The 27,734-nt window shown below is 43.9% G+C and overlaps 1 long non-coding RNA gene across 17 annotated transcripts in view; it reads right to left on the reverse strand.

The window, feature by feature from the left end:
- Positions 1-27,734, reverse strand: part of LOC141096282 (uncharacterized) — a 352,604-nt gene that overhangs the window by 235,397 nt on the left and 89,473 nt on the right. For 6 of the 17 annotated variants that reach the window (XR_012233643.1, XR_012233664.1, XR_012233634.1 and 3 more), the window contains one exon: positions 12,127-12,157. The exons of the other annotated variants lie outside the window; for them this stretch is intronic. This is a non-coding gene — a long non-coding RNA (uncharacterized lncRNA). The remainder of the gene's footprint in view (positions 1-12,126; positions 12,158-27,734) is intronic. 17 annotated transcript variants of the gene reach the window in all.

Below are 27,734 nucleotides of genomic sequence, written 5' to 3' on the forward strand. Positions count from 1 at the left end.
CCTGTGTGTAATCAAGTCTCCGCATAAATGCACCTGCTCTGTGATAGTCTCAGGGTTCTGTTTGAAGCACAGAGAGCATCATGAAGACCAAGGAACACAACATGCAGGTCCGTGATACTGTTGTAGAGAAGTTTAAAGCCGGATTTGGACACAAAATGATTTCCAAAACTTTAAGCATCCCAAGGAGCACTGTGCAAGCGATCATATTGAAATGGAAAGAGTATCACACCACTGCAAATCTACCAAGACCCGACCGTCCCTCTAAACTTTCATCTCAAACAAGGAGAAAACTGATCAGAGATGCAGCCAAGAGGCTCACTCTGGATGAACTGCAGAGAGCTACAGCTGAGGTGGGACAATCTGTCCATAGGACAACAATCAGTCGTACACTGCACAAATCTAGCCTTTATGGAAGAGTGGCAAGAAGAAAGCAATTTCTCAAAGATATCCATAAAAAGTGTTGTTTAAAGTTTGCAACAAGCCACCTGGGAGACACACCAAACATGTGGAAGAAGGTGCTCTGGTCAGATGAAACCAAAATCTAACTTTTTGGCAACAATGCCAAACAATATATTTAGCGTAAAGGCAACACAGCTCATCTCCCTGAACACACCATCCCCACTGTCAAACATGGTGGTGGCAGCATCATGGTTTGGGGCTGCTTTTCTTCAGCAGGGACAGGGAAGATGATTGTGACCACAGCTTATAGGCCAAAAATGGGGTCACAGACTCCCATTAAACAGGAGCAAAATTTGTGAGGACTGCAAAGTTGTGAGATATGCTCTTCTATGATTCGCCAAATATTTTAGTTTTTCTTGGGGGGGGGTTGGGAGAGTGGGGGTCCAATTAGGACTTCTACTTTGATCCCCATGATTTCTATGAATGCCCCTACGGAGCAAAATTTTTTGCACGCCATTGTCCAAAGGTTTTAATACTCTGCACCACCAACACCAGCCAGAGCCAGTCAGAATTTCAAAAAGAAGAGTGAAGTTTCTCAATTTGTGGCTTTCAATTAACTTTTTAAGGTACATGTAGGACAGACTACTTTAGCCAAGTTTTCTGAGGCAGACGTCTCAAAGATGAGATGGTCCTGAATGTCCTGCTGCAGGATCCAAGATATGGTCCGAATAAGTTCTCCTGAAAACGAGACTCTCTTGTAGCATTCTCACCTCAATTTGTGCACCATGACATATATGAACGTCAGCGTCAGGTTGCAACTGTACGAATTAGGCTTCGTACTGTGAACTCTTGCAGTATACAATACAAAAGCAATCAAACAATAACAAGTTCAAGTCCCATTGCGGTAACTAAAATGTAAAGTAAAAATTAATTTAAAATTATTTTTAAAAATTAGTAGTTTTAAATCATACCTTTTTTCGTGATCTAAGAATAAAAAGAAACAAACATTTAAATTGTTGCATTGGTGACGGAATGTGCTATGAAAATATAAAATGAATCAACCAAAACAGTAAACAGCATAAGGAAAAAAAAAATGGAAAAGCCAGAACTGATGCTTTTCAGTCACCACACCTTCCAAAAACATGCAATAAAAAGAACTGAAACTGTCATATGTAGCATAAAATGGTAAAACTAAAAAACTGCAGCTCCCCAACTCAAAGAACAAGCCGCCACATAGCCCTAATGACGGAAAAATAAAAAAGTTATGGTCCCGAAAAATGGCGGCACAAGTCAATTTTTTTCACAAAATTCTGAATTTTTTTAACGACTAAAATAATAGAAATATGTAAAAGGTTAGTATTTATGTAATTGTACTGACCTAAATCATCACACTGCTTGGACCATTTTTCCCCAATTTTTTTGGCCCATAAAATTGTAAAGTGAATGGGGTAATGTAAAATAACAACACGTCTGGCAAAGAACAAGCCCTCTTATGACAGTTGATATGGAAAATTAAAAAAAAATATATATATATGGCTCTTGGAAGTAGAAGAAGAAAAATTGGAAGAAAAAGACTGAAAAAAATGCTCTGGTCCAAATGGATTAAGTAGATTTTTTCCCTTATCTAGGGATGGTGGACAGTCCCTCAAAGATCTAATTCTGGAATCTTTCTTAGTGAAAATTAATTAATTTTATATAATATAGCACACATAATTGCAAATAATTTACTAAGTGTAACTTCCGAGAGGTTTTAGAAGACAAAGATGTATCCATGCTTTCCAAAGCAGGTCGTGTAAGCAAGAGGTTCATGTCGTAGATCAAAGGTTTCATCTTGAGCTTTTTAATATTCATCATGTCTTCCCTCAATGAGGAAAGCAGAAAAAAAAAAGGAAAAACTGCTGGCACAGAAAAAACCCCGGATGGTGCAAAATCGACCATGCTGTTCACAAAGTAGCATCAAAGCAAAGAAACATATTTCGTATCACAAGAAGTCATGAGAATCCTGGTGTTTTACAGCTCCTCTGATTGGCACCGGTGCTGTTGTCTAATATGCTTTATTATGCGGTTATATGCTTTTATACTAATTGGATCATCCTCCGGGCTCTTCTGCCTTTACTGTAATTTGGTGTCTGAATCCCGCTCCTTTTAAGTGTTTGTTAGTGCGCCAAGTCCGACACTAGCTCTACCTCCTCATTTGTACATTAGCTGAACAGGGGACCTAATTAGGATGATCACAGATGGTCATCCATTGGAAGGTTTAGGTCAACAGTAGGACTGTCGAGTTGGTCTTTGTCTTTACCTAAAATCTCTGATATATTGAAGTTCAAAGGGGTTTCCAGCTTTCAATAAGAAAAAAGAAAAAGGGTATTTTTTTTTACTTTTAGCAAGAAAGCTTGATCATGTCATGAAAAATTACACAATTTTCCAAGCTCTGCATCACAAAAATGATTTCTATTTCCTTCAGGAGCCTTGGGTGCTGTGACAGGAACATCGTTTGCGACTGCCTAGCACCTGTTAATAAGGCTTTCATGGATAGGATTAATGCAGTCTACACCTTATACCAAATTCCATGGTGATGCCTTGGTCTTAACCCTTTAAGCCCTGTAAAAGGATCTGTACCTACATAGGAGCTCTTGGTTTGGGGCCAAGGAGTTGGCTGTTGACCGGTGGAGCAAGCTGTAGGAAATAAGATCTACCACTATTTCAAATGCTTCGCAAAGGAGATACTTTAGTTTTGTATCAAGGACAGAACAAGTGAACGACATTGTGGGGACATAGTCAAACCTAAGGGAGACATTTTGACTTATTCCAGGTCTTTATCACTAAGCCACTGTGCAGAGTGTGGAGAAAGAATGGAGAAGAGAATGCACGATGTGCTGGGTACAGCGATGCAGTAGCACAGTGACTGCGGTATAAAGACCCGGGAAAAGTCGAAACATAACTCCTATGGTCGCCCATGTCCTCACTGTCATTCACTTTGCTGTGCTTGATACACAAGTAAAATATCTCCTTTGTGAAGCAAAGTGTGGTTGATCTTATTCTCTACAGCCTGTTGGGAGTGCTCCTTGTTCAACCAGCACCAACAAACAAAGAGTGCACACCAACACTCCACTACCGAAGGAGCAAGCTGGCAGCAAGAAGGGTCATCATTCCGGACTTATGCCAATATGTCTAGTAGAGGACAAAATGAGAAAACAAGCGGTTAGTCAAAAATCAAGCAAAAGTAAGAAAAAGGGATGATGATCAAAATAACATAAAAGAAGCAACAGCACTGAGGTGTGGACCAAAGAAAGAGCATGCATAACTGGAAGTGGGAATCTGAGGTTCAGGGGTTTAAACAGATAACAGCCCAGCCCAGGACTCCCAGAAAGAAGTAATCTCAGCAACCAGCAATTAAATCTAAGGCTCTCAGACTCAGTGACATCAAATGACCCAGGAATTAAATAGGACTGTTGAACAGTTGCCCCTTATCGAACGCAACAAATGGGCAATGCCACCGAGTGACTGAAGTGGAAACAGAGGGAATAGGTACAGGACTGGATGTTACAAGTGCAGATTTCAAGGGGGACAGCAACAAGCCACTTTTGCCTTGTCCAGAATGAATAAATTGATTGTAGAATAATCAATTTCTCTACGAATTTCCCCCAAAAGTTGGATTCTAACAAATTTGCTTGCTTTGGGAATTTGATTTGCACAAAACCAACAGGTGAAGAGGTAAAAAAACCTCATCAATACACTCATATATGCACTTCTCCATAATCCGTTCTGCTGGCCATTATTTTTGGTCTTCTCCTCCTTTCAAGTCTGCCAGGGGGTCTTGTCACTGACTAAGTTAGAATCGGTCACTTGAAGCAAAATACATCAATTAAATTTCATGGTTTCCATCTTGAGTATGACTCAACTCGTTAGCGGCAATGGCTTGTACAGTTAACCATGTGACCACATGGAGCCTAGTAAGTGGAGGCCTCTGATGGAAGACTCGTAAGGTAAACAAGACCAAAAAGGAGTTAATCGGAGAACTAAGTAAAGTGGAAGAAGAGGGAAAGATATGAGGAAGGCCAAAGAGCGACAAGTACAAGAGTTAATTTTTTTAACCTCTTAGCAGCAGATTCGATTTGCATCAATTTTTTTGAGAGAATCTTTCCGAATCAAATTTTTTAAGATTTGCTGAACCTACTTTGCTAGGGCAGAAAACTTAATCTGTGCCTTGGGTGAAAGAAATCCTAACTACGCCTCTGCTGAGGAAGGCCGACAGATCCAGAAAAGCTGGACGCATAGCAGAATAAATGGCACGGTATTGCGTCTATGGGGATCCATAGGAAGACTTTTTTCAGGCCTTACTAGGCTTTCATCTAAGTATCAAAAAATTTCAAGTTTGAGATCTTTCATTGTTAAAATATAGGATGAAAATATTTCCAGTGTATGGAAAAATATGTTCTTTTTTTTCAAAAGCTTGGAACATTTGCTGTGTTTTCAGGTGATAACACTGCCAGGAATTCAGAATCCTTAAAGTCCTTCTCAATCAAACTTGCCAAAACATCCTGTGAATATATAAACAAAATGGCAGTTTCAAACATTTAACCCATCCGGGACTTCTAAACACACTTCTCCGATACAATCTTTTTTTTTTTTAATCTGCACAAGTACTACTGACTCTTTAGCGAGGCGAGGACTAGAACTCTAGGGCCAGCTATTGGAAGCAGCAATCCTAAAAGTCAATAAATCGACCTTTTAATATAGTGACTCTTAGGATTGCTACTTCCAATAGGTGGAACTAGAGTTCTAGTTCTCTTCCTCTCTGAAGAGACAATTTGCATATTTAATTTCCCAGAGGAGAATTGAAAGACTTAAAAGTCGCCTCATCTTGGCATGTCAGGCTTGACATGTCAATCTCTGCAAGGAGAAACGTTAAAGCTTGGAACCCAAAAATTGAAAATTTTGAAAATGAAAGATCAGTCTAGGAGGAGACAGAAGCAGATTTATCTGATAAGATATATCACAACGTTGTCTATTGTCATCTATACTATGAATATCTAATATATAAAGCTCAGTGTGTGTGTGTGTGTGTGTGTGTGTGTGTGTATGTCCGGGATTGGCATGCACACCGTCACAGGTACAGCCAAAAAATTTGTCATAGTCACACGTCTGGACCCCGAGAGCGTCATAGGCTATGTTGTGAGGCAAAATTTTAACCCCGTGCGTTCCAATTCACCAAACAATTTTGCCCCTATCTACATAATGGGGAAAAGGTGAAAGGAAAAGTGTTGGAGGCAAATTGACAGCTGCCAGATGTGAACAAGGGGGACTGAAAGAATGAGAGCGATGGCGCCAAAAAGTATATACCGTACAGTTGCTAAATTGGGCCCCTGACATGGGATACTCACCACACACGGGGATATGAACACACACAAAATGCGCCACGCACTACCACGTGCTTCAACACATATACCACCCTCAGCACACATTTCACCACACATACACCAACCTCGCCACATAAAAGTCGAAACACAAAAGACGCCACTCAAAACTCGCCACGCTGTCCCAGAGCTGTTTAAAAGATGAAAAATGAGCTGTGATTGGCTGCTATCAGCAACAGTTTTTTTTGTAGACAGTTGTGGTAACTGAGGCCTATTATTCTTATTTCTATGGTGTTATCGTCCTTCTTTAAAGCAGGAAATACCACAATTTATTGCCATGCCAACACAGACCACCCTCTGACACAGACTGCAGGGGGAGCCCAGTATCACACAGGATAGGATTAGACACATGGCTCAGCAGTCAGTATCACACAGGATAGGATTAGATACACGGCTCAGCAGTCAGTATCACACAGGATAGGATTAGATACACGGCTCAGCAGTCAGTATCACACAGGATAGGACTAGATACACGGCTCAGCAGTCAGTATCACACAGGATAGGATTAGATACATGGCTCAGCAGTCAGTATCACACAGGATAGGAATAGATACACAGCTCAGCAGTCAGTATCACACAGGAGAGGATTAGGTACACGGCTCAGCAGACAGTATCACACAGAATAGGATTAGATACACGGCTCAGCAGACGGTATCACACAGGATAGTATTAGATACACGGCTCAGCAGTCAGTATCACACAGGATAGGATTAGATACACAGCTCAGCAGTCAGTATCACACAGGATAGGATTAGATACACGGCTGAGCAGTCAGTATCACAGAGGAGAGGATTAGATACACAGATCAGCAGTCAGTATCACACAGGATAGGATTAGATGCACAGCTCAGCAGTCAGTATCACACAGGATAGGATTAGATACATGGCTCAGCAGTCAGTATCACACAGGATAGGATTAGATACACAGCTCAGCAGTCAGTATCACACAGGATAGGATTAGATACACGGCTCAGCAGTCAGTATCACACGGGATAGGATTAGATACACAGCTCAGCAGTCAGTATCACACAGGAGAGGATTAGATACAAGGCTCAGCAGTCAGTATCACACAGAATAGGATTAGATACACGGCTCAGCAGTCAGTATCACACAGAATAGGATTAGATGCACGGTTTTTATGTGCAATATAATCATTATAATTTGTTGTAACTAACCACAGCTGGTTACTATGCCCAGGCAACGCCGGGCTCTTCAGCTAGTATGAAATAAAAATGAAAACGCCGATTACACTTTAAGCAACTTTCCAAATATTCTCAGTTCAAAATCCAGCTTTTTTTTTTCTACAGCTCCTAAGGAGACTTCTACGTCTACATGGTACACGCAGATCAGTGCAGTCTGGTCCTGGATTCATATTAGAATCCATCTGTTTTCTGATTCTTGCTAATCTACAAAACGCTCAATGGGAAGGAATGAAGAGACATATAGAAGTTTTGTTTGTAGTCTGTTTCTATGGAAACTCATTAATCTGCAAAGTTGTTGGAAATTGATATGCTGTACAGCACTAAACAGATCATCCTGTGAAAACATTCCTTAAATATCTCATGATTGATCCTATACATTCAGTGACTATACTGCAGTATAAGGCCAGCTTGCATCTAATCCTGGGTGTCTCCGTAGCAACAGACTACAAACCATGTGTAGTCTGATCTTGCATTCTTATTGCTAGCCATCTGCCAGTTTTTTTCTTGTAACTTACCAAATGCATGAAGGCCCATCTACCGGAGGAAATTAGCTATATTCCTCCAGGCAGTCTGACTCTCAGTCATCATAGAGGTGCAGCCAGCGCCTAACCGATAGCCGGCGCTACACTGTACACCCTGCTGTCAGTTAGGGTGTGTACAGCCACCGCTCGCCCTACACCAGTCTCGCCTCTATGACTGAAAGTCTTAGACAGTTGGAAGGATTAAAGTTAATTTCCTTCCGGCTTCAGAGCTTTCAGTGAGCCATCAGCCTCCAGTTCAGCCCCATACCTGAAGGTTAATAGCGTTTTTCAACTTTAAGCCTTCCTCACCGAAGAATAGAAGCCATCTTGCCCGACTCTCCCATACACAGGAGTCCTCGATCTGCCGAGTACTCTCTGGTCTCTAAGAGGGATTCCACCAGACACGCCGGTTCCTTACCTCTCCCGAAATCATCATCTATCGGGGAAGAGTTGTGGGCCCCTACAAATTAGACTGCTGATCCAACCCATCGATATTGACAAGTTTGGCTGACGTTAGTCTAATAAGTATGGTCATAAGCCGGTTTAGAAAATATCAGCAGGTTTCTAGAACTGGAACAATAGCAACAATGATGATCCTGCCATGATGAAATATTATATTGTTTGAAAGCCGTAGGTTTCAACTTTTGCTGAATAGGTCACCGTAGTCTAATTTTTTTTGTCCTTTTTTTAACCAATAAATAAGGACTTTTACTCACATCTGCTGGATTGTGTTATTTGAGTTTCCCAGGATCTTGGACGATTCCTCCCTCTTTCTGATTTCACCTACGAGCCGACAAATTCCTTGCACTGTGTATGAGTGAGACGCTTAAGGAATTACACTAGGGAGCTACATCATTTTCTTTGGTTAGCATTGATGAACCCTTCCGATGTGAAGATACCAACATCCCCCCCAAGATAAAAAAATTGGGCTGAGAAGATATATCTAAAATTTTAGTTTTCAAATAGTTTAAAGGGAATCCGTCACCACATTTTTGCAAAGTAGGGGTAGAGACTGATTCCAGTGATGTGTGTCTTACTTGTCCGATTGCTGTCATTTTGATACAATCACAGTTGTCTCTGCTGCAGATCTGGCAGTGCTCAAATACAGTGCCATGTTAAGTCCCGCCCACACCACTGATTGGCAGAAGGCTGCCAATCAGTGGTGAGGGGCTTGGGTTACACTGAGCACAAGGACTAGGAGGCACGAGGCACCTAGTCCTGTAGTGATAATCTCCTGCTTATAGAACGCTGATTTTATTCAAACAACAACACACAGCCTAGTAAGAGACACATCACCGGACTCAGTGTCTCATAGTTTCAAATTACATAGCTAAAACCGGCTGGAAGATTCCTTTTAAATAAAAAGAAAAAAGACTTACTATATTGATAAGAAGAACTGGACAGACGGGTGGCAATATGGTTGAATTACCAGGCTGGACAAGTTTACTTGTTTGTTAGATTTTTGTTTTACAAATTTTACAAATTATTTGATTAATTTATTTTATTTATTTTAATAAAAGCAGAATAAATGATCTTGCTTGAGAAGGAGGCGTTTCCCTTGTAGATCACCCCCTTGAGGCCCGGAGATAGAGAACCTACTATTGGTAAAATTTTTATCTATGTACTCAATTTATGCCTTAATAAAATAACGACGCGGTAGACAGTTTTCAGAGCGCAAAGCGATAAATTATCCACAAGCCCCAAGGACAATTGCCTCTACACGCATCAAGAGGTCCTCAGGCTTAAGATAACAATTTATTAATATGACACTGTTCCTTTAAGATTCCATAATGGCTTGGGAATGATATAGAAGCGACAATTTAATGAAACATCAATGGAAAGTGGTGATAAATGATGATATCAGGAACGGACACAACTATCCTTGATGCGTCCTCCTCGCAATCGGTGTCAGTCTGTCGAATGGCATTGGTATGGAGCGAGCGCGGCTAAAGCTCCTTTATCTCGTCAAATTAGCAGAGTTTTTATAGAAATCTACACTTTGTATCGTAATAGCATTAAACTGTCAAATTCCGAAGCAGAAATGTAAAACTGACAGTTCTTCCCCCGCAGCTGCGTCTGATATCAAAATAAAGGTTTATTAACATTACAAAGGGCATTACTGTCCTGTACTGTCCCTTTCATCATTAGAAGCAGTTGCCTGGAGGCATTGCACTTAACCTTGGGAAAGGTGATTGGAAATTTGGGAAATAAGAAATCTTTGAGGCTTAAGCCTTTTTTTTTCTTGATCTCTTCTCAAGCTCTCGAACAATTTTTCTTTTTTTTTTTTATCTTTGGGTGTTTGTTCCCACACAAAGCAAAAAGAAGAAGAAATCTCTGATTTCCATTCTGGGCTTAGACTGTATTAACTCCTTTTTATCTGGATTCTTGAATAAGTTTGTCATTTTATTTTATGTTTAATCATTTATTTTAGCTTTCCAGTAGGTGTCAGGATAGCTCTGTTTACCTTCCCGTTTAGGTTAATCACCGGACCGTCTCTATTTTATCATATAGTCTTTATTTAAATGACTATGAAATTGGAGCCTATGTCTTAAAATTCCCAAGCGAGTTATCATTTTCTTTTAGGTTAGTGACGAATTACTGCTGCTCTCTTCTTTTAAGAGGCGTTTATTATGGGGTCACAAAGGAATTTATTAGTAACCTATGGTGGATACAGACAGAAGATGACCCCTGTGCAAGAACAATATATGGGACCCTATGCTTTGAGGGTTGAAGTGTGGCCCCTTACCTCTTGGGGTTGCACCAATAATAAGTTCGCCCCTGGCGTTTGCTCTCCTGCTCTCATCATTGTTGTAGACCGTATTATATAGATTATAGCTTCTGGAATTATCAGTTACAATATCTACAGGTCCCAAATATTTTCAACAGGTTCTCTTACCTGGCAAGAGAATATCTCTGATTTAAAGGGAATCTGTCAGCAGGTTTTTGCTATATAATCCAAGTGCAGCACAATATAGGGCAGAACAGCCTGATTCCAGTGATGTATCACTTACTGGGCTGCTTGGTGTAGTTTTCCTAGAATCCTTATTCTTCTGATTTAGGTGTAGCAAAGATAAGACATGTGCTCCATCCACACCCCCAATTAGCTGCATCCTGTTTAAAATTTGAATTTTGAACATCAAGCTGCCAATCCGTGCTGGGGGCAGGGTTATACAGATTAGCCTGACTGCCAGGCACAGGAGATGTAGTCATGTAGTGTTAATCGCCTGCTGATGAAATACTGATTGTATTGAAACTACAGCACAGAGCGCAATAAGTGACATATCAAAGGAATCAAGATCTTGGGTCCTATATTATGGTGAGCTCAGATTAAATAGCTGACAGATTCCCTTTAAATTGGTGTTGTTAGGGATGTAACTAATGGTGTATCTAACATTACTTTTCTGCAAATTCAAGTTCATTAAATTAGGGCGCCACGCTAGCAAAACTCTTGACAGAAATAGATTCGGGAAGAAATTTTTCCTCTAATATGAGGCACTTTTTCCTCTAATCTGTCTCATGAGGTTTTTGCCTTCTTCTGGATCAACATGTTAGATTATAGGTTAAGATCGATGTCCTTATGCCTACCTTCAACTTTAAAAAGCAAAGAAACTAAAGGTTACAAATGGATGTTTGGTTCCAGTGGGTTCAACTTAACATCTAAAAAATATTCAGTTCAGGTACCCAAACATTACCCAGACCCAAACCCAGACCCCTCTCAGATGAATGAGGGGCCCAAACATCCATTGTTTGCCACGCTGTCAGTTGCCTGACAGCATGTCAAAGACAGGCTCTGATCGGTGGTAAGATTACTACCGCTGGTTAAAGAGCTGCAGTTCCCACGCGTGAGCCAGCAGCTGTGACTGACGGTAAGAAGTTTACCGCAAGTCACATGTGTCGGCTGATGAGAGAGTATAACTCCCAACAGTCTACACCTGCTGTGGCTGATAACAGTGAGAGATGCCGCCACTGATGGGAGTATTCATCAGTTGGCTCCTATACTATAAATAAAATTACTTGAGGTCTCTTCCATTTTTGATAACCAGCGCAGGCAAGACTGACAGCTGAAGACTGCAAACTCTCAGCTTTATCATGGCTGGATATGAAGAATAGAGGGGTCCCTTCTCCACTTTTTAAAAAAAAAAAACATTTAAAGAAATAATTAAACAAAATGGTGTGGGGTCCCCTCCATTTTTTGACAACCAGCCAAGCTAAAGCAGACAGCTGTTGACTGGTGTTCTCAGACTGGTAAAGGTCCATGCATATTGCCCCCCCTGCCTAAAAATAGCAGCCTGCACCCTCCCCAGAAAAGGCGCATCGATTAGATGTGCCAATTATGGCACATTGCCTGGCTCTTCCCACTTGCCTGGCTCTTCCCACTTGCCCAGATGCGGTGGCAAGGGGGATCATATTTTTGGGGTTGATGTCAGCTGTTTTGAGGCCTCTGACATCAAGCCCACATGGGACGCCTCTCCATTACTAACCCTATAGTAAGATTGCATAAAAGACACAGCCAAAATAAAATCCATTATTTGAAAGAAAGACACTGACTCCTTTATTTGACATACAATTAAAAAGCAGTTATACTCACCTTATGCCCATTCCAATGAAGCCCTTGTCCTCTGTAAAAAAAAAAAAGCAAAAAATAAACAACCATATCCCTCACCTGTCCAAACTGAAGATAAGCTATACTGTCCCACACCGTAATCCATGTTTGCTTATGCAGTTTACAGCCTAGATGGTATCAATAGGAAAAACTTGGCACTCAACTTAGTATTTCATTTCAAAGGAATTTTATTGCTGCAGACTGCAGCAATAAAATTCCTTTGAAATGACATACTAAGTTGAGTGCCAAGTTTTTTCTATTGATTGCATAATTGGTTTGGGTGACCTACATGAGCACCTCACGGTAGTGCCACGCTATACCTCACTACAACCTAGATGGTGACATGATGCGACAGTCAAGGCGGAAAATCATTGGAGAATGATGTGCTGCGAGCGCAGCTTCAGTGACTAGCTGTGACATCATCAAGGCTACCGCAGGTCACTGAGGCTGCGTTACCACTGGCACTTCACTGTGTGCCGAGATGATGAACTGCGGTGACCTCAATTAGATCACCGCAAGCATTGTGGGTTTACGGCGTAGATATTCTGATTGACAACCAACTCCTCCAGTTAGGCAGTGGTGATCTGACTGTTCTCAGAATGACATCGGAAGTACTGCCCCATCAACAGAGCGGAGTGGAAAAGAAGCCTCAAATAACATATATACATAAGATAGCTAGATAGATAGATAGATAAAAGATTATAAATCAATAACAGAGACAGATAGATGGATTGAAGTATCTACTTGTATATTTCAGTATCCACCTTGCAATATTAGCCGTAGATTGTTTTTCTGGTCCTACCTGTGATTTAATATATAAGAAGCACACCAGTTCCTTATGGTGGCTCATTATGCGTTACTGATATCTGTGCTTGGCCTGGAGCCATGTGGCAGACTAACAAGACTTGCCGTGGTTTTTGGCAGCCTCCATGTAGGGCACAGCTGTCAGCATCTCTTATCGTCTATCTCTGCTACGCAGTTGGTACTGGCAAGAGATCATAAGCTAAAAGTGAGACGTAAATTCCTTTAGTCTTATGTGTAATGTATCAGCTCTCGCACAGCACACTTGGCTCCTGGACTTTCCGAAGTCCCTTGTTACTACCTTCTTTTTATTAGCGAGAAGAAAAATCAGACAGATGTTTCAGTGATTTTTAAATACCTTGGAACACAAACCCCCAGGGAAGGAATCACAGCGACAACGAGACTTCTCCATAAGTCTATAGAGTACATACTGTATTGGTGGAAAACACACGCTCCTGGGATATTGCATTTATATAATGTATATAATAAATAAGGCAGTTTATGGAGTCTCAAAGGGAATCAGCCATCAGGTTTTTGCTCACCATCTGAGAGCATCATGATGTTAAAGCTGAGATCCTGATTCCAGTGTCAAAGTTTTTATCTTTTTGGTGGGATTTTTACAGAATGGGCCTGTTCTTCTGTGGTTTATACATGATGACGCATATTGGGCCTCATTCATCAAAACTGTCTTAGCTTTTAGGTCATTATCTCTTTTTTAACAGTTGGGGGTCCTCTCATTGGGACAGTAGTGTTCTGTTCCTTGTGAATGCGCCCAGTATGGAGTATTGTGATCGTTAAAGAAGCCCTCCTCCCATCAACTTTTTTATCCTCTTAATATATTGCAGTCTTCATATTATACAGCACTGTGTACTTACAATTGCTCACTTTGCCTTTCTACCCAGATAATTTTTCTCTTTTCCATTAGGTCTATGACATCAAGTGATTAAAAACCGACTAGCTGAATCCTTCTAAGCTCTATGTAGCAATAGGAAGTCTCTTTTTCCTGCATGAGTCATCACTGCAAAATTCCCTGGCAGGGGAAGAAGTGGAGCAGCTGGGTCCAGAGGTGAAGAGGGGAATGATAAATGAAGGGATGAAAGACTACCAGTTTCTACATAGAGCAGAGAAAAGAGAAGAATTAACTGGGTCAAAAAGCATAATGAGCAATTGTATGTACACAGTGCTATAGCACTGTGTACATACAATTGCTCATTTTGCCTTTTCACCCAGTTAATTCTTTTCTTTTCTCTGATGACTGCAATATATTAAGAGGATAAAAACTTTGATGGGAGGAGGAGGAGGAGGAGGGCTTCTTGAAGGCTGATGTACAAATAGTATTATTCACAGAAGCACATGGCTGTTCAGCTGGTCACTTTTAAGACCTTCTACTGGAAAAGAAAAGTTAAAGTATACATAGTTTGGTGAGGAAGTGGCATAAAACAGGATCTCTGGTCAGTATAAGAATGTTAAATAGCATTATTGCAGACATCAAGGAGTGAATTCAGAAAAGCCAAAGGAAACGCACATAAAGGATCATGGCAGGAACACATCAGCAGAATAACATGTTGGCATGTACTGAAATCACTTCACCTGAAGCTGCCAAGTGTCAGCAGTGCAAAGGATGAATTTGGGGGGAGAAGAAAAGTGTTGTGTTGGAGCAGTCTCCATTCCCCTTTAAGACTAAGCAGCACAATGGCTGTCTCCCACCTTTCATTTGCTGTTAGTAGCCTGTTTGGTCTCTATATTCAAGCCCCTCATATACAGTCATATGTTAAAGTTTGGGCACCCCTATTAATGTTAACCTTTTTTCTTTATGACAATTTTGGTTTTTGCAACAGCTTATTTCAGTTTCATATATCTAATAACTGATGGACTCAGTTATATTTCTGGATTCAAATGAGGTTTATTGTACTAACAGAAAATGTGCAATCTGCATTTAAACAAAATTTGACCGGTGCAAAAGTATGGGCACTAGAGTTGAGTGAAAAGGGTCGAAAAATTTCAAAAGTCGCCGACTTTTGGCAAAGTCGGGTTTCATGAAACGAAACCCGACCCTAGGATGAGGTGGGCCACGAGGTCGGCGACTTACGCGCCAAAGTCGCGTTTCAAAAGTTTGTTTTGCGCACTTTTTCAGCCAATCAGGATCCACGGACAATGTGGGCAACGTGATGACATAGGCAGGGGTCACCACCATCTTTCAGAAGGGCATGCAAGTGATTGGCTTGCTTTGGTGGGCGTCACAGGGGTTATAAAAGGGCGTGCACGCCGTCCGCCATCTTACTTCTGCCGATCTTAGCATAGGGAGAGGTTGCTGATTCTGTAGGGAGAGCGTTAGGCAGGGAAGAAGAAAAAAAAACTGCTTCTGCTGCTAGCGATTTTGCCTGTACAACACACCAGTCACTGTGTGTGCAGTGCAAGGGGAGGCTATATTGTGAGGGATCAGCGGTGTTGGTTGTTAGGCTGCCTTCTAAGGCTTCCTGACAGCTGCATTGCTGTTTACCCACTGCTCTGCAAACTGCTTTTTTTAAAAGCAATCCCAATTTTTTTTTTTGTCCTGCTGAGGTACTGCGCGTGCATTTTTTCACACCATACAGCGTCAGAGGGCCTCACACAATCCAAAAGTGTCCAGTGTCCACTAGTGTGTGCAGAAATTCAAAATCTCCCTTATCCTGTAGTCACTTTTTTCACACCTGTGCCATCGAGCCTGTGACATAGCGCTCTGATATTCAGTGGGCCTCACACAATCCAAAAGTGTCCAGTGTCCACTAGTGTCTGCAGAAATTCAAAATCTCCCTTATCCTGTAGTCACTTTTTTCACACCGGTGCCATCGAGCCTGTGACATAGCGCTCTGATATTCAGTGGGCCTCACACAATCCAAAAGTGTCCAGTGTCCACAAGTGTCTGCAGAAATTCAAAATCTCCCCTGTCCTATAGACACCTTGTACCTTGTTTTACATTACTATATAGTTTGTTGGATTTTGTCTACATTTCTACCAAAAATGAGGAAGGCTGGTGGAAGAGGCCGTGGAATTGGCAGCTGGTAATGATGGTGTTGGTGGTGGATCTGATGGTAGTGGCAAAAGCAAAATAGGACCGAATGCAGGAGGTGTTGAGCCTGCGTCATCATCTGGCTCCACAAGGCCTCGAAGGCTTAGTTTTCTAGGAGTTGGCAAACCGCTTTTAAAGCCAGAGCTTCAGGAAAAAGTTTTGTCTTACATTGCTGACTCAGCCTCCAGCTCTATAGCCTCCAGCTCTATAGCCTCCTCTTCTGAAGTTGTAAAAAAGTAAAAGCACTGAGTCGTCATTGGAGGCTCATGTTCATGAACCACACCTTTTCTTGTGTCCTTCACCCTAACCAAGATTGAAGGATGACGCAGGCCATACTACTGATTACTCCATGGAGCTGTTTTCACATACCATGCCTGGATTATCAAGTGAAATGGTGAATTACCCAGGCCAAGATGAATCTGACATGGAGTGCACTGATGCACAGCCGCTGATAGATGATTCTGCTGGTACATTCAGTCAGAGCACTACATTGTCCTCGCAGTGTACAGAGCCAGATTCTGACCCTGATGAGACTCAGGTGCCCCTTCCGGCACACTATACCACCATACACGGTGACACAGAGGAAGGTGCACATGACATTGAAGAGGAGGTGATGGATGACCCAGTTGTTGACCCAGATTGGCATCCATTGGGGGAAGAGGGTGCTGCTTCCAATAGCTCAGATGAGGAGGAACATCCACAGCAGACATCGACATCACAACAGCTGTTATCTGGCAGGCCCGGAGCACTCCAAAGACAGGTTCCAAAAATCAAAAGAGTTGCTGGACAGCTTGTCCAGAGGGTCAAAAGATCACAGCGTGCTAGGCCGCAAAATGTCTGCCAAAGTGGGAAGAGTGCAGTGTGGCACTTTTTTGAACAAAATCCTCATGATCAGGCCAAGGTTATCTGTAAGAAGTGCGCAGAGACCTTTAGCCGAGGGAAAAATTTGAAAAATTTGAATACTAGTTGCATGCTTAGACATTTAACCAGCATGCACTTGCAAGCGTGGACACAACACCAAACCTCAAGTGCCACATGTGCAACTGATCACAACGAAGGTAGTCAGCAACGCTACATTGTTTCCCCCACTGTAAGCCCACCGGTTAGCACAGCAGCAAATGTTGAGGTGTCGTTGCAAGACCACAGCAGTCAGGGAATCCCACTGTTATATCAACGAAATACTGAATCTAGGCCATCAGAAAGAACACCAACTCCATCACCATCATCAACCCTCTCTCAGTCCGCCCTGTCCACCGCTACTTCCACCATATGCAGCTCTCAAGTCCAGCTCACCCTCCCAGACACTATGAGTAAGTCAAGAAGGTACTCAGTCTCTCATCCGCGTACACTGGGTTTGAACGCCCACATTGCCAAACTAATCTCGTTTGAGATGATGCCCTATCGGTTGGTGGAAAGCGCAGCTTTCCGCGAACTCATGGCCTATGCAGTACCACGCTATGACCTACCCAGTCGCCACTTCTTCTCTCGCAAAGCCATCCCAGCCCTCCACCATCATGTAAAAGATCGCATTGTCCATGCACTCAAGCAGTCAGTGAGTGGAAAGGTGCACCTCACAACTGATGCATGGTCCAGTCGGCATGGCCAGGGCCGTTACGTGTCCATCACTGCGCACTGGGTTAATGTGGTGGATGCAGGGTCCACAGGGGACAGCGGTGGTGGGACAGTGCTGCCTAGCCCACGGTATAGGAAACAGTTGGCTGTAGGCGTTCGACCCTCCTCCTCCTCCTCCAGAAGCGAAAGCTCGTACACAGAGCGCAGTCGTACGAGCACTCCATCTGCAGCTGCCACTGTTGCACACGAGGTGTCCCCCTATCGAGCAGCTAGTGGAAAGCGTCAGCAGGCTGTGTTGCAGATGATGTGTTTGGGCGACAGACACACCGCCGAGGTGCTGGCCGAGTACTTGAAGCGACAAACTGAGTCATGGCTGGGCAGTGTACATCTTGAGGCAGGCAAGGTAGTTAGTGATAACGGCCGTAATTTTGTGGCAGCCATAGCCCTTTCAAAACTCAGCCACATACCTTGCTTGGCTCACACCTTGAACCTGGTGGTGCAGTGCTTCCTCAAAAATTATCCGGAGTTAACAGCCCTGCTCCAGAAGGTGCGAAGACTGTGCGCGCACATCCGCCGGTCGCCTGTACACTCCGTTCGTATGCAGAAGCTGCAGCGATTGCTCCACCTTCCCAACCACCGCCTCATTATCGACATTGCAACAAGGTGGAACTCCACCCTGCACATGGTGGAGCGGCTGTGCGAGCAGAGGCAGGCCATAATGCATTTGTGGGAGGATACACGGCCAGGCACTTTGAGAGCAGACATGGAGTTGACAGGTGTGCAGTGGTCGAAGCTGAAAGACCTCTGTAAAGTCCTTCAGTGTTTTGAGGAATGCACACGGCTGGTAAGCGCAGACGACGCCATCCTAAGCATGAGCATCCCACTTATGCGTCTGCTCATGCAAACTTTGACGCACCTTAAGGAGCAGGAGTCTGCAGCCAATGTTGATGAGGAGGAAGAGGAGGAGGGAATCCTTGATGACATTCAGCCATTGTCTGCTCAGGGACCTCTCCTGGACGAGGTGGAGGAAGAAGAGGAGGAGGAGGATGATGATGGGGATGATTACTTATGGGAGAAGGATGCATCTCGTGGGGCAAGTGAAAATGTTGGCGTGGCAAGGTCTGGTACAGGGTTTGTGCGTGACTGGAGGGATGTGGATTTGCCAGAAAGTGCTCCTCCACCCAGCACTCGCAGTGCATTATTGACACCGGGAACATTGGCCCACATGTCAGATTATGCCTTGCAGATCCTAAAAAGGGACCCACGCATTGCCAAAATGATGAACGATGACGACTACTGGTTGGCCAGCATCCTGGATCCACGCTATAAAGGCAAATTACAAAACATCATGCCACAGGAGAACCTTGAACTAATATTGGCTAATAAACAAGCAACTCTGGCAAATCGGTTGCTTGAGGCATTCCCAGCACACAGCAGCGGTGATGGTTCTCACACGAGCCGGGGGCAGCTTGGCAGAGGTGTTCATGGTGCACACAGCAGAAGTGGCGTTGGAGACAGGGGTTTCATGACAATGTTGTGGACTGATTTTTCAAATACCGCTCACACAACTGGTAATACTGCATCGATGGAAAGTGACAGGAGACAGCAGTTGTCAACTATGGTTACAAACTACTTTTCCTCCCATATCGATGTTCTCCCACACAGGTCATTCCCTTTTGACTATTGGGCCGCTAAACTGGACACCTGGCCTGAATTGGCACAATATGCCTTACAGGAGCTCGCTTGCCCAGCTGCAAGTGTGCTATCGGAGAGAGTCTTCAGTGCGGCTGGATCAATCCTGACAGAAAAAAGGACCCGTCTGTCAACCCAAAATGTGGATGATCTAACCTTCATTAAAATGAACCATGCATGGGTTTCCAAGGATTTTGTCCCACCTTCCCCTGATGACACATAGGGTGACAGAAAAATGGCTTGCTTTGGTCCACCTCTTCCTGGGACTTGACCTATTTCGCCTTTTGCATCAGCTGAATGTCCAATATCAACATATGCCACTTCCTAAAACTCCCTAACTGTGCTGCCTCCCCCCCCCCCATGGCCGGGGTCACCACCTAGCGCACGACACCGTGCGAGTGCCGTTGCCCTGGACAGATAGGTAGGCCGACTCTTGGGCGCGGGCACTGGCACAGGGTTCCTCATAGTGAAATCAAGTGTCTCTGACGGTGGTGGTGCACACCCGCCGTCAGACACACCGCCGTACTATGAGGGGTCCAGTGCCAGTACCGACGCCCATGAGTGGGCCCCCCTTGCTTGGGCAGGGCCCCAGCATTTGCAATCTTTACCTCTCCCTGCTCCTCCGCTGTGTAGTCTGGGCCGTCAAATCCATACTGTGCCTAACACCGTCTGAGCCTGAATCCTGATGTATAGACATATATTTTGAATGTGTACGCTATCCATACATGTTATCCTGGGATACGGTACCCTTTCTCACCTTTGTGCAATCACGTGCAATCCATACTGGGCCTAACACCATCTGAGCCTGCCTCCTGATGTTTAGACATACATGTTATCCAGGGATACGGTACCCTTTCTCACCTTTGTGTAATCACGTGCAAGCCATACTGGGCCTAACACCATCTGAGCCTGCCTCCTGATGTATAGACATATATTTTGAATGTGTACGCTATCCATACATGTTATCTGGGGATACAGTACCCTTTCTCACCTTTGTGCAATCACGTGTAATCCATACTGGGCGTGAGAACGGCTGGCGAGCTGTTAAGCAAGCTACAGCACATGTGGTTTGCACACGTAAGTTTTTCATTTTTTCAGGAATGACGGTTAGGCCTAATTCCGGAACTGCGGTTGACCTGCACTTACTGGGAAATCATCGTTCGCGGGTAATAATTGTAATCAGTGATCCCCATCACTAACGTTGTTCAGCGGGTTATCTGCACCTGTAAGCGACAAACGCTGGCCTTTTCAGTGTAGCGCACATGCAGCCACGGACATGTAATGGCATGACACACCAGTTATTGGCCAATCTCATGTGCCAGAGCCTCACGTGTCCCTCTAGTAAGCCGGACTCGGACCGCGGGGCATGACGGAGTCTCGTTCGTTAACGGAATTAAGCTTGCAATGTGTGTATCTGTTCTGTAGCTGGCATGGTTGAGGTTTCCCAGGTGGAGTCGAATTTAACCGTAGGCTCCACTCCTGGTGGTGCCCTTCTGGACATTCCTTTAAGGTTCAGCTTTGCAACCATACTGCCCAAGTAAAACAAACACTTTGCCTTCATGAACGCTGTTTGGAGGGTCATGACTCGTGGGAATAACGCCGCCCAATCAGTTAACCTGCTAGAGAGATCCTTCGTTGCTCCCAAGCATGACATCACACTCCCTAGGAGGAAGGTAATGCCACTGTGGCGACCGTACTCCTGGGGGGCGACACAAGTGCACTGATGCCCAGCCACTGCTCGATGAATCTGCTGGTACATTGACCCAGACCACTACATTCCCCTCGCACGCTACACGGCCTGAATCTGACCCTGATGAAACTCAGGTTACCCTTCCCATATACAGTTCCATCTTACACGGTGACAAAGAGGAAGCTGCAGATGAAAGTGCAGGTTCGGCCCACCCGCCATCAGACACACCACCGTACTATCAGGGGCCCTGTGCCAGTGCTGTCGCCAACGAGTGGGCCCCCCCTGCTTGCTCAGGATCACAGCACTTGCAAGGTTGAAATACTGTGCAGTGAGATGGAAGATGGGGACGACGAGGAGTCCAGACAAGTACAGGGATTCCCTAGCGAGGAGACTTATTTGATTGTTTTCAATGTTGGGACAGCAATTTTTGGGGAGCACTATACTCTGGAGAATGATAGATGGGGCCCACCATACACTGGAACATTCCAAAGGTGGACATCAGACACTGGAGCAGCATTTACAGGGCCCATTATACACTAGAGCATTAGAAATGGGGCCCATTATGTTTGGAGCATTATTTGGGCCCATAAGACAGTGGAGCTTCATCCATGGGAACCAACATATACTGTAGCATTATGTAGAGCTCATCATATACTGTTTCAAACATTATATGGGACCAATGATTCTGTATGGAGAAATAGATGGGCCTCGTCATGAGATGTAAAAAGTGAGGTATTTTTCATTGTACTATACCGCTATTTCTCTGCCGTATCGGAGCATGATGAGTTGTGGTATGTGTTAAAGGGGCGCTCTTTGGCCCAGGGCACATGAAAACCTGGAGCCAGCCCTACCCCCCCACGACTTTAGCCAAATAACCCCCTTTTTTCAGTGCATAACTTGTATTATGAAGTTAATTAAGGTTGACAAGCTTAAGTAAGAAGAATTGATGCTTTTGGCATTCAAATGGGCACTGTTGGTGTGTTTCCTGTCCTCATCTCACTGCCGACTTTTATTCCCCATTGACTTACATTGGGTTTCGTGTTTCGGGACGACCCCGACTTTTCCCTATAATCGGCCGATCTTGCTCGACCCGACTTTTGGAAAAGTCGGGTTTCACGAAACGAAACTCGACCCTAAAAAAACAAAAAGTCGCTCAACTCTAATGGGCACCCTTATCATTTTCTAGATTTGAACACTCCTAACTACTTTTTACTGACTTCCTGAAGCACTAAATTGGTTTTGTAACCTCATTGAGCTTTGAACTTCATAACCAGGTGTATCAAATCATGAGAAAAGGTATTTAAAGTGGCCACTTGCAAGTAGTTCTCCTATTTGATTGTCCTATGAAGAGTGGCATCATGGGCTCCTCAAAACAACTCTCAAATGATCTGAAAACAAAGATTATTCAACATAGCTTTTCAGGGGAAGGATACAAAAAGTTGTCTCAGAGAACCTGTCAGTTTCCACTGTGAGGAACATAGTAAGGAAATGGAAGAACACAGGTGCAGTTCTTGTTAAGCCCAGAAGTGGCAGGCCAAGAAAAATATCAGAAAGGCAGAGAAGAAGAATGGTGAGAACAGTCAAGGACAATCCACAGACCACCTCCAAAGACCTGCAGCATCATCTTGCGGCAGATGGTGTCACTGTGCATCGGTCGACAATACAGCGCACTTTGCACAAGGAGAAGCTGAATGGGAGAGTGATGCGCAAGAAGTCGTTTCTGCAAGCACGCCACAAACAGAGTCACCTGAGGTGTGCAAAAGCACATTTGGACAAGCCAGTTACATTTTGGAAGAAGGTCCTGTGGACTGATGAAACAAAGATTGAGTTGTTTGGTCATACAAAAAGGCGTTATGCATGGAGGCTAAAAAACACAGCATTCCAAGAAAAACACTTGCTACCCACAGTAAAATTTGGTGGAGGTTCCATCATGCTTTGGGGCTGTGTGGCCAATGCCGGCACCGGGAATCTTGTTAAAGTTGAGGGTCGCATGGATTCAACTCAGTATCAGCAGATTCTTGACAATAATGTGCAAGAATCAGTGACGAAGTTGAAGTTACGCAGGGGATGGTTTCCTTCAATAGACTCTTCAGTATGCTAGGTTCACTATGTCAGCACTTGGGAATGGTGGTAGAAGAGCAAAGGCGTAGTCCTTGCCCTTAATGCTTGTAATTGGGGTTGGTGCTTCTTGGTTGTTGGGTGTAGCATGTGTAGAGAGTATCCTTGGTGTAATTAGCCTGCTCAAGCTAGACATAGGCAATCACACTAATAAGAAGATAAAGTAAAATCAATAAGTACCTAGATAGCAATATATACAACATAGACAACAGGCCTGGGATAACTGACTTTTAGACCATTATCCAGGGGTTAGTGCCCAATAGGATACCAAGACCTTACTATGGTCTAGGGGCATGTAGCTAAGTGGAAAGGTGCATGCTTCATGGGTGTGTGAGCTTATGGGTTTCGAACATCTACATTCCTTAGATGTTGGTTAGCCAAGTTCCACAGGGAGCTGAAGAGCAAAACAGTGCAATAGGTGAGCTAAGGATACCTACTCAAACCTATAAGTGAACAAATTGAAACAGTAATTCAGAGGTTACAAGGACAAGTTGGATTGCTCCATCACCGTTTATAGCTAAAATGTTCCTCCTTTAATTATGTAAATGATTGGAGGCTGCCTTTAATATGTTCCCCATAACGGGACATTGCTAGAGGTGGGCTGGGAGATCCTTGTGTTCGCTCCTGCTGATGAGTTTGGTCATGGCTGCACCATTTGGTGCTGTAGTATCTAAAATAGAACATTTGGTTTAGTTTCTGCCATCTCACTTGTACAAATAACGTAATTGCTGATTTTATTCCTTGTTTCTGTTGGTGGAAGGTTTGTGACCTATTGTTGGAAGGGACGGTACTTCAGAGAGTATTCTGTGCCCCCCACGTATCAGGACTAGTACATAATGCCCGATATCACTGGTGCACATTTCTTTGGTTCTTTCCTGTAGGAACTGTAGGAATAGCCATGGTAAGGACTGGAGTGAATGTAGTGAGATGCTTGGAAAATTGACAGCTTATCGTTGGGGAGATGACTATATGTAGTGTAGGCAAATGGTGGAATCGATGGTGGCTTTTCGGTACAGATCACGAGAAGTTCGTCTCCATTACTGTTCAGGGTTTGGACATGATGTTTCAAAAAGTTATTCTTCCACAGTGTATATGGTTGGAAAGAGTATTTTATAGAAGCTTGAATCTGCCCAGTTTATTATTCACTGTTAATAAAGTTGCTGCAGACGAAGAGATTTGTTCTGTTCTTCACTTTTTGAGTAGTGTTGAGCATTCCGATACTGCAAATATCGGGTATCAGCCGATATTCGCTGTATCGGAATTCTGATACCGAGTACCGATATTTTTTCAATATCGAATACCGGAATTGGAAGTTCCCATAATGCAATGAGCCACTGTTGTGGCTGTGATTGGCTGCTGAAATGATGTCATCATGATGCGCGGTCTGTGTGCATCATGATGCGCGGTCAGAGTGGGCCTGCCGGGGGTCTGTGCCGGCTGCCGACGGTCTTAACGGGCCTGCCGGGGGTCTGTGCCTGCTGCCGGCGGTCTGTACGGGCCTGCCGGGGGTCTGGTGCCGGCTGCCGTGGGGTCTGTGCTGGCTGCCGGCGGTCTGCATGGGCCTGCCGGGGGTCTGTGCCAGCTACCGGCGGTCTGCATGGGCCTGCCGGGGGTCTGTGTTAGCTGCCGGCGGTCTGTACGGGCCTGCCGGGGGTCTGTGTGTGTGTGCAGGCATCGTCCGATGGGACTACAAGTCCCATCGGGCGATGCCTGCTACAATGACAGTGATTGACACATTAGCCAATGATGGGACAGTAGTAGTCCCATCATCTGGCTAATGTGTTGAATGTAAAAAAAAAAAAACATACATACTCGCATACATACTACATACATACTTCATATATACTATATTCATACAACATACATACATACTACATATATACTACATTCATACAGCATACATAAATACATACAACATACATACTACATATATGCTATACAACATACATACTACATACATAAAACATGCTACAGATATACTACATACATACTACATACAACACACAATACATTCATACAATACATACTTATAGACATACAGTACATATAGCAGAGTACATACTCACCATTACTTGTCACATTGTTCCCCGAAGCCAGTGTCATCTGTGAAAAATATGAAAAAAACAAACCACCAAATACTCCATTTCGCAGAAATCCACGGGTGTCCCACGCCGACCTCCCGTGGAGAACAGCAGCATCAGCTGATGCGACTGCTCTCTAGGGGGCTCAGGAATCCAATGACGGGAGGTAGGTATCCTTCCGCACTGTATTCCTCCGCCACTGTAAAAAAAATAGTCCCTAGTCTCACCTTATGGCAAAAGCTGCGTGGGAACTTTCTCACACAGCAATGCCAAAAGTGAGACCAGGGACTATTTTTTTACAGTGGCGGAGGAATACAGTGCGGAAGGATACCTACCTCCCGTCATTGGATTCCTGGAGCCCCCTAGAGAGCGGTCGCATCAGCTGATGCTGCTGTTCTCCACGGGAGATTGGCGTGGGACACCCGTGGATTTCTGTGGAACAGGGAGCATTTGGTGGTTTGTTTTTTCATATTTTTCACAGATGACACTGACTTCGGAGAACAATGTGACAAGTAATGGTGAGTATGTACTCTGTTATATGTACTGTATGTCTATATGCATGTATTGTATGAATGTATCGTATGTAGTATGTATGTTGTATATCTGTAGCATGTTTTATGTATGTTGTATGTATGTTGTATGAATGTAGTATGTATATGTTGTATGAATGTAGTATATATTAAGTATGTATGTAGTATGTATGTTGTATGAATGTTGTATAGTATATATGTAGTAGGTATGTATGTTGTATGAATGTAGTATGTATGCTGTATAAATGTAGTATATATGTAGTATGTATGTATGTATGTTGTATGAATGTTGTATATGTAGTATGTATGTATGTAGTATGAATGTAGTATGTATGTATGTAGTATGAATGCAGTATGTATGTAGTATGAATGTAGTATGTATGTAGCATGTATGTAGCATATATGTAGCATGTATGTAGCATGTATGTAGCATGTATGTAGCATGTATGTAGTATGTATGTAGTATGTATGTATGCTGAATGAATGTAGTATATATGTAGTATGTATGTATGTTATATGAATGTAGTATATATGAAGTATGTATGTAGTATGTATGTTGTATGAATGATGTATATATGTAGTATGTATGTAGTATGTATGTTTTTTTTTTTTTTTTTTACATTCAACACATTAGCCGGATGATGGGACTACTACTGTCCCATCATTGGCTAATGTGTCAATCACTGTCATTGTAGCAGGCATCGCCCGATGGGACTTGTAGTCCCATCGGACGATGCCTGCACACACACACAGACCCCCGGCAGGCCCGTACAGACCGCCAGCAGCCGGCCCAGACCCCCGGCAGCCGGCACAGACCGCCGGCAGCCGGCACAGACCCCCCGGCAGGCCCGTACAGACCGTCGGCAGCCGGCACAGACCCCCCAGCAGACCCGTACAGACCGTCGGCAGCCGGCACAGACCCCCCAGCAGACCCGTACAGACCGTCGGCAGCCGGCACAGACCGTCGGCAGCCGGCACAGACCCCCGGCAGCCGGCACAGACCCCCGGCAGCCGGCACAGATCCCCGGCAGGCCCGTACAGACCGCCGGCAGCCGGCACAGACCCCCAAGAGGCCCGCACAGAGCCCGCCCACACTCTTCCCCCTCCCGAACTGAATGTACAAGGAAAGAAAGGGTTTTTTTTAAATCCGATATTTCTGTCCTATTGACTTGAATGGGGCTTCCGGTATTGGAATCGGTGATACCTGATACTTTTTGTGTATCGGGCCGATCCAATCGATCCGATATTTCTGGATATCGGATGGTATCGCTCAACACTATTTTTGAGTCATCTTTGTTTAGTGTTGAGTTTGTCTCTTTTTTCTTATCCATTGTAGTAGAGATGCTTGATTTATAATTCCATACAAAGCAGAGGATTTCAAGAGGATCAGGTAATGGTAGCAAATGATTTTGATTGGGTTCTCATCCTTAGTTTTAAGAGAGACTGTTGTGATGAAGGGACATGGATGTCCTCGAACAGAGTGAAGATCTCTGGTCTGCAGGTTAGAATCGGATAATTATGAAGTACATGGCTTTTAACAACATTGAATGCAGGTGGACTATCTCACCCTTGACAATGACTTGTTTTCAGTTCTGTGTGGTCTTCAAGTGATATTGGACAGCAGATTACTGAAGTCACTAAGACTACCTGTCTAATTGTTACAGGTCTGTGAAAATTGACTGGTATCACGAGTTGAGAGCCTCTTAATTTTGTGCTTTTCCAGATCCCGGAGGTCATAATTTGGGTAACTCAAAAGACACAATTGTGTTGTTCAAGCAAAATTGGCTTTGGGCCCCGTCACACATAGCGGCGCACCAGCGATCCCGACAACGATATGACCTTGTCAGGATCGCTGGTGAGCTGCCAAACAGGCAGCGATGCGTGCTGGCTAGCGGGAGACCAGTGATAAAAAAAAATGTCCTGGCCATTCCAGGACGATCAGCGATACCCGGCAGGGGGACCGGTCGCTGGTAAGTGTCACACACAGGGATCTCGCTGGTGAGATCGCTGTTGCATCTCAAAACTTGTGACTCAGGAGGGATCTCGCTAGCGACATCGCT

Source organism: Dendrobates tinctorius, unplaced genomic scaffold (assembly GCF_039654945.1).
Source record: "Dendrobates tinctorius isolate UK_male_01 unplaced genomic scaffold, ASM3965494v1 ptg000009l, whole genome shotgun sequence".
Lineage (NCBI taxonomy): Eukaryota > Metazoa > Chordata > Amphibia > Anura > Dendrobatidae > Dendrobates > Dendrobates tinctorius.